This window comes from Eutrema salsugineum, unplaced genomic scaffold, assembly GCF_000478725.1.
Source record: "Eutrema salsugineum unplaced genomic scaffold, Eutsalg1_0 scaffold_5, whole genome shotgun sequence".
Classification (NCBI taxonomy): Eukaryota; Viridiplantae; Streptophyta; class Magnoliopsida; order Brassicales; family Brassicaceae; genus Eutrema; species Eutrema salsugineum.
In genome coordinates, this window is record NW_006256612.1 from 7782362 (window position 1) to 7791148 (window position 8787).

Here is an 8787-nt window from a genome sequence, read left to right on the forward strand (position 1 = left end):
TTCGTAGAAATCTCCGTTGGCGTATCGCTCTGCCCGTGCCGTGTTTCCGATCGGCGACCCAAGTTCACGGTAAGTGTCTCCGTCGGCGCCGGTGAAAGTCCCGAATCCTTTCCATTCTACCGGATTTGAACTCGCCTTCGTAGGTCGCTCCGCTTGGCCATGAGAATTTCCCTTTCCCAGAAGCTTTCCCTCGTTTCCCAATCGCCTTCGTACATGCATCCGTCTTTCCACAGATACTTGCCGGATCCGTGAGGAAACCCGCCGGAGAAGCTCCCGATGTAGAGATCCCCGTTCGGAAGCGGCTTCTCGACATCCACGAGCGGCGTGGGTGTCACGCGCCTCGTGGCTACTTGTGCTCTCGATCGCACCATTGGAGGTTGAGCTAGCAGCAACACCGAATCGTCACGTCTCTCTTCTTCTTCTTCCTCGTCTCCTTCACCCAAACGCAGATGCTCTCTCCTGCACACTTTAGTAGCTTCTTCTTCTTCTTCTTCTTCTTCTTCTCCTTCTGCTTCTTCTTCGCTCGGAGGCGATACACGGATCATCTACTCATCAGATAAACCTTCACTCCACCAACTTCACAGTGTTCTTCAATCTCTGAAAATCTGAAAATGGCATTGGCTTTAAGTTTGCATCTAGGGTTTACCTAATTCTCAGATTACGGCTAGATCCGCCGTCGCTAAAGTAAAACCCCAGTGGAGTAACACACTCTCCGGCGGATTTCAGCTACAAATGAGCAGGGGGAAAAAATGAAGAATATAAAAGTTTAGGGATTGTTGTTAATCGTATGCACAGGTTTCTAAAACTGAGAGGAAACCTTGAGAGATTCGTACGAGACGCTACAAGAGCATAAAAAGGAGAACAAAAACATCAAAAAAAAAAAAGAAACGAAAGAGAGATATACAGAGAGACAGAAGAAGACAGATAGCAAAATAAAACACTCAAATTTTAATTTATAAATAAAAAGTTATGTAACCAGAAGCAAAAATAACAATAATATTAAGTAAAAAAAAAACTCAAATTAAAAAAGAGGTAGAGAGAGAAACCATCGGGAAGCGGACACAAAAAGCCCACCAGCCCGAAAAAGAAACCACAAGTATTATTAAATAATTACGTTTAATAAAGTAAATTCCAAAAAAAACGACGACGTTGTGATTCATGTGTACTCGAGATTGTTTCGAATTTGTCTCTGTATAATTAAAAGCGCGTAGTATGGGGCTACGCATACGTAACATATACAAAACCCACGTAGAAGACCAAATGATTAGTTATGGTCTACCTCTGTTTATTTTTATTTATTTTAATATTAGCCATTTTTATAAAGAAAAATGATTATGATGAGGATTATCGAAAAATCTTGATTAGGAAGCGAATTTCCAGGTGATTGTGTTTGATGACTACTTGTAGTATATTGTTTTTTTTTTTAAATTGTTCTCTTCTGTGATTAGATGATCGCTGGATTGGTGGGTTTTTTTTCTTTTCGAGTTTTGATTCCTTTCCTAGTGTCCTACTACCGATGATTACTTAATTTTACGTGCATTATTTGGATTTGTTCGAATTTTAAGTTATGTCAAGTCTCATATTCCCATACGGATAGTGACACATAGATAAGCCTATTGATACAGTTTGAAAGTTGCGTTTTATGTCCGTCAAATGTATTAGTGACGAAAAGAAATACTGTGAAAAATGAAGTAAAAACAAATACTATATGAAAGTAGGTACTCTTTATAAAAGATGCATTTTTCACTATTCAGAAAAACTAAAGCCCTAAAAATCTTAGTATGAACCCAAATGTAACTTTATTATTATAAATTTTTTAAAATTTCCTAATTTGACAATTACTCTGTGAAAAAGTGCTCTCTGCATAATTAACTTTATTCTTAAATTTTCAAAGTATTTAACACATGGTTACTTAAGTCTATAAACAAAATGAAGCGATGATACAAGGACATTTATTTAATAAAATCACAATTAACAGTTAGGCAGTGTTTCGCATAAATAGACATATCACCCTGTAGGGTTCGAGTGCTTTGATTTGAAAGTGCTTATAAGAGATGATTGTGATTCCTTTAACCACAACATCATAAAAACTAGGGTGCAACCGTGCAAGTAAACTTCATAAAATCACACGTAGTAAAATGTTATAATTAAACATACCTAATACACCATCAATAAAGTAGTAAGTATATTTTAAAAAAAAATTGTATTATACTAGGTACGAGTTGTGACTATAGCTGTGGTAGTTAGAGCATCAAACGCATTTAACATCATTTAAAAATCTTTATAGAAAAGGGTACAACCGCATAAACAAATATTAAAAAAAAAATTATGAGGGGAGGTTTATGCGTAATCTGAGGTTGAATTTTGTTGGATCACCGAATATGATTCTAAAAACTTAACTCAAATTCGATATTCATTCTATATGCTTTAAAGTCACCATTTAACCGCAAAAAAAAAGTCACCATTTAACATTTGTTTTGTTGTGTTTGTTCTAAGTGTTGGAGGTATTCTACACTTACTATGTTCTTTTCGTATTTACTACACCTTTTAGTCTTCTTTCGGTACTTGAAGCTTGTGTTAAACTAAGTCGACTAATGTTAGTTAAATCTCCAGTTAAAATAACTAGTTGCTCTTTGTCCACGTCAATGAAAAAATCAGTGGGTACATAAATAATAATTATAATAAAAATAATAATTGGTGTAATTATAAGATATAGGGAAAGGGAGGGTGTATGGCTGAAGGTATTTGGCCATTCATACTCCATAATGAGTAGGTACACTACGCCCTATCCCATACTTTGCCCGTTCCGTATTCAATATTTCAAGGCATCATTTAGTCTTATTAATAATATTCCCTGAAAACTCTACTATGTTTTTAAATCGAGAAACCTTAAAGCCTAGGACCTTTTTTTTTTGCAAATTCTGCGCTATATATCATTAAATTTGATAACATGGCCATTTCTTAAATCAAGTAATCACTCACGAATTAGTGTGCACTTTTAATTTAATTTCTGAAGTTTTTTTTAATACATGACCGATTCCTTAGATCAGTAAACCAACCACTCATGGATCATATGGATTGAACTTTCATATAAAACAAAAATGGCATCGATCAAGAACATGAGGTCATGCAACAATACTTTGACATTCCTAACGTGATTTTTTAATATTATTTTGTTTTTGTTTTTTTTTTAACTTTGAATGATAAGCATCAGACTAATGTCTAAAACTAAATTATGGTCCAACTATACAGCCAATTAGAGAAACCTGATTTTACTTGTTTTGTAAATATCAGACAACACAACGAACGGGCAAAACAAATGGTCACAACTTCCACTTCCAAAGCGCATACGATTTTTAGCACCGTCATTAAAAATATATTATCTGGTCAAGACGATGCTAAATTTTATGTTTAAAATGCATAATATAACGTATGTGCATCCTCCTACTCCTCAACAAGAATAATCAACCACGAATACAATTGATCAGAGAGAAATTATATGTTTGTTAATCAATAGCTTGTGATCGCTTACATTAGTTACAGTGCTACGTGTTTAACTGGTTAGGTAAACGTAGAGAAATATGTATACTGTTGTCAGATTCGATGTTCTTCTATATCATATGTTATTCCTTATTTTATATAAATGTATGGTCAGAATAATTTGCTTTTATTTTAAAAGAATGCATGGCTATAATAAGAATTGCAAACGTTGTTAAATAAGAAAATAAATAGAATTAAATGACAGTCCTTATCAATTTACTTAATTCTCAAAGCTGGAAGAGTAGATAAGTGGGAACGGGAAGGTGAAGCCAAACAACTCCTTTTTTACAGTTGGACCAATTAGAGCTGAGCTGGCTAACAAAATGGGTCCCATGTTTATGCCATTGTTGGGCTGTCACCGGCCCATCCTAAAATGTCGTCGGTTACGAAGCATCCACGACATAAACGGTGCCACATGGAGAAAAAATGTTCGGCGCTCAAGATTGTGTCCACGTCATCATAACTTCTGTTCGCTTCTCCACCTGTCACAGCTAGCGTCAAAGATTGCGCGTAGTTCTCACGTGCAACGAACTTTTGTACGCGTGCGACGGTGAACGTCGCATCAAGATGTGATGATGTTTCATCGCGTGTATTTTTAGATTTCGATTTTAGCCGCATAAAAAATCTATCGACAAAATTAACCCCATGATTTTTTCTTTTCTTTCAAGGAAGCCCTTAAATATCCAACATAGGAAATTCATTTAGAGAGTACCTTTCATCTAATTAGAGATATCATCTTTATTGATATTTAGATATAAGACATAAGAGAGAAGATGTTGCTATTAAAACCCAAAAAAAACTAAACAAAATAGAATTTCGAACAGTGGGAGGAAAACTCAAATATAACAAAGCTTAAGGGGGTTATTAAAAATAAGAGAAGAAAAGACTGATGAGCGATGGCCGGTGAGTCAGGTAGCCGTCCTACAACGCCGTGATCTTAGCAAACTCCTATCTACCGAGATCCCAAATGTCACATTACTTCTTTTCCCTTTATATATACAAAAAAATATTCACAATCACACAATTATTATTTAAGTACTGTTATGAATGCAAGGGAAAACAGTAGATACTACATATGTTTCATTGGACCGGTCAAAATTACACTTCTTGGGCCTGTTTCTGTGAGAAGATAAACAAATGTAGTTTTCTAGATTATCATTGCAGTTATAATTTTATTGCATTTGTAGTACTTTACAAAAAATGCTATATTAACAAAAATATATGTACAAAAATATATGTTTAGTAATTTTATTTATTTTTAAAGCTATATCAATATAAGGTAGATTCAGATTTTCTTTTGAATTTATTTAGTTAAAAATAGAAGTTGAAATCATTTTTATAAAAGTTCACTTCATATTTTACATATCGCCCGTCATAACTATAAGCTGTAGTAACTCTAAATTTATTTATTTTTAATTACAGTAAAATTTCGCAAAAATCTTTAAATCTTTCTACCAAAAAAATCAGTGATTGAGAAATTACTAATGTTCCGTCATCATTATGAAGAGGTTGTATAGTTTGGAAGAAAACAAATATTTATGCTGTTGGGTGATGATCATTATGTCTGCTGTTCAATTAAGTTAATTATGACGCATGTTGACGTAAACATATAGGTTTGGAGATAAGCAAGGATACAAGAGAGAAGCTAAAATATTCACGTAACGATGTTTTTTTTTCTGTCTCGTGGAGAAAACTGAAAACAGATGGCCATATAGCTAAATACGCCTACGGGGAACGTCATTTCAAAGCCGAATCTACCAAACTGCTCCATCTCATTATATTATTGGACTGTTGGTTATTAATTAATTTGATTCACCAAACAATTTTTTTTTTCTCTGTCAGTTTTAATTCAAAACAAAAATATCTTTGATTTGGTCCTGTGGCTTGTTCGAACGTTCGTATAATCTGTCAGCACCAATAGATATCTCTTTTGATTTTTTTTTTTTTTTTGTCGGGGGATTTTAAAATTGGGTTCTTGATTTAATACACAACGTTTTATTTTTTAAGAAAATCAAAAATCAAATCTATTATATAAAAGTTGAGTTGTGTCTCACAAAATTGACACATCAGCTTTTATCCTTTTGACACATCAGCTTTGAATAATAACAACAAAAAATTAAAGTTAAAAATTTCAATTAATTGACTGTTTAATTTCTTTAGATTTCCTAAAAACTTAAATGCTGTATTATTCCATAAACCAAAGAGACAATTTAAAATTATAATAGAAATTGATTTAACTACTCTAATTATAACCAATTCTATATATAATTTGCTCTAATTCCTCATAATAACAAAACCCTAGCTTCTTTAGAAAAATAAAAGTTTGTCATGATTGAAGACATACTCCAAGGATGAGTCGTGGATGTGACGGTGGTGGTAAATGTGGGATAATTCTATACAATCAAAAACTTTATGACAACGGATAAGGCTGATGATGTGGTACATGGATCGAACACTATAGAGGAAGGAGAAGAAACACAAAGAGAAAAAAATTGTACATGGAGCAGTACTGGTAAGAGAAGGGTATGGGGTCGTTATAGATATGCAGAGAAGAAAGGAATAACGGATATGGAGGTTAAGAAGAGGACATGGGAACGTTATTGATCTGCGTAGAAAGAAAAAACAGATACAAAGGCCGAGATGAGAAAGATGAGTATCAACTATCAAGGTTTTCCTCGCAAAACCAAAAATCTCAAGCTATCTTTTCACTACAGCCTTTACAAGTTCCAAATCGTTAGTCCTTAATAATTTTCAACATTATCATCATATGAAATTATTAAAAAAAAATATTTATTAGCTTGAAATTCGTTCAATATATCATTTTTTGTTAAAGTGTCTTCATTTTGTATAATATATTAATATATAGACTTTCAGTAGTAATTGTTTTGTCCTTTACATCACATCTCAATATGCTGAGTATACTTGAATAGTGAGACTTTCTAAGTCACACAAGTTATAAATTGTGCAGATTATGGTGGTCAATGGTGCCAAAATAGTAATAATAACGAAGATCATAAAAGAAAAAGATAAACACCATGAAAGGTAAAGAAAAAAATGGAATAATATTTGGTAATCATAAATTCATAACTAATCAAGATTGAACGTAGAATAACCAAAGATGGAGCATTCAAGACGGGAGAAAAACGAGCTAGAAGAGTTCAAGATTGCTTAAATTGGCTGCATGTCAAACATTACTATGTGACATGCAAAGAAAATAATACTACCATAACCACACCAACTTTTGAATATTTTGTAGATAATATTTTAAATAAATAATAAATTAATATAGAAAGAACGATTGCACCAATATAGAGCTAGAAATTTAGATATATCTTGTTTGGTTCATTTTTTTTTTGATAGTTTGGATATAAGGGTTCTTACATACATGTCTCGAGAATCTATTTATCCAAAAAATATATCGAACAAATTTCAATTTTGTTTATACACAAAAATTAATGATGAAATTCAAGTGGAGCTTTGACAAATAAAACACACCTGAATTTGATAGAAATTTTTTGGAGAGTATGCAAAAACTACAATGTTACATGTGACTGTAGAAAATTATTCTCAACTCATGATATTGTATTAGTTTCCATAATGTTACTTTTAAAACTTTACATTGTATTAGCACCAAGTTACGAGCAGATAGGTATAAAAAATAATATAGATCAGGGGTTATATGAATTCGATTGATACTAAAGTTAGTTAAAAACAACTTAACTACAAACAAAAAATGTACTGATTTCTAAGTTTATAAAACAATACATTAGAAAAAATTCTAATAAACTCGCGTTTATACGCGGGTATTTTACTAGTTACACTAAAAATGATGCTGTATATAACAGACCGGACTAAAAAAGAAAGAGATTGAACAGTGTCCGTCAATGGCAGTATTTTATTTTACCAATAATAAAGAACGATAATATCCATGGCGCAGAAGAATTGACGGATTTTTCTCAAAAGTTTTTTACGAGACCAAAAGAGGTGAGATGTGTTTTGTATTGTACATAAAGTACCTTTTACAGCGACGTATATCAAATGATTAATTGAGTTTAGATAGGTATCATCGATTCATGGATCCAACACAAAAACGGCTCCATCTATATCACGCGGGAATTAGTCTTATTTTTAGATCCATATTTAAGGAACATGCTTCATGTATTTCCAATCACACACAAAAGTAACATGTATTTTCGTCTTGTTTTGCTTCGGTTTTATTTTCTTTGTCTCACTTCCGGTTCTTTGCCCTTATTTGTATTTCTGTTGTTTTGTTGGTTTTCGTCTGCTGTATATTTTGGTTTTCTGTATCATCTGTAAAAAATCAAAAATTTGGTATAAAATATAACATTTAACAAAAAAAAACATTAATAAACCACGATTTCATACTCTCTATCTCCTCTCCTTACACCACCAAAATCATAGTTTAGTGATATAGAACGCTGAATTTTAATGTATGTTATCACTTATCACACAACGGTGAAAGATGCTACTCATCCTGTTTGTGAAAACGCTTGCAACAAAATGTGTAATGAACGTCGTTTTGAGGCTGAGCTTCTTTGTTGGAGGTATATCAACGCCAACAATATGCGCCTCCCCGTATTGAAGACACGACAGTGACAACAAGTTTCTTACCCCTGTTGAATCCATTCGTCACCTGTGCAGTTCAGTTCACAGATTGTTATCAGTATCACAATTCCAACAAGCCATCATTTGTTTTGTGTATAAATGAAACGAAAATAAACAAGTAATCTCAGGATATCTTGACATTTGTTGGATCTATAGGTGGATCTATATCTGGCCATGGATGACGATATATAATCATCAGGACGGATGTTACAGGCCTGCACGAGATTGGGGTTCTGCTCAGGATAGATCTCGGATGCTCTGCTGACATGTTATAATTAACGGTTGACTACGAATACCAAATAAGATTATGAGTCAAAGGTTCGGAACTTATACAATTTATTTATCAAAAAAAAAAATTATATGAACAATAATTATTGTTTTCAAGTTGAAGTTGTCAAAAACACAAGAAAATAACAAATTTTACCCAAAAAAGAGGAAACAATAAACAGAAATTGTTAATCATAAAACAATAAAGCAAATCTCCTTAAATAGATAGACTATTTTACTATATAAATCACCTAAACCCGCCCAAATACTTTCATCAAACTGATCGATCTGGTTACAAATTCACAATCATAAACAAGAAAACGAATCTTAAACTCTTTAACAAATTACGGAATT

At 32.9% G+C, this 8787-nt stretch overlaps 1 pseudogene; it reads right to left on the reverse strand.

Moving 5' to 3' along the window:
- On the reverse strand, nt 1-896 carry LOC18992743 (annotated as a pseudogene).
- Between the last annotated feature and the right edge of the window lie 7891 nt (nt 897-8787).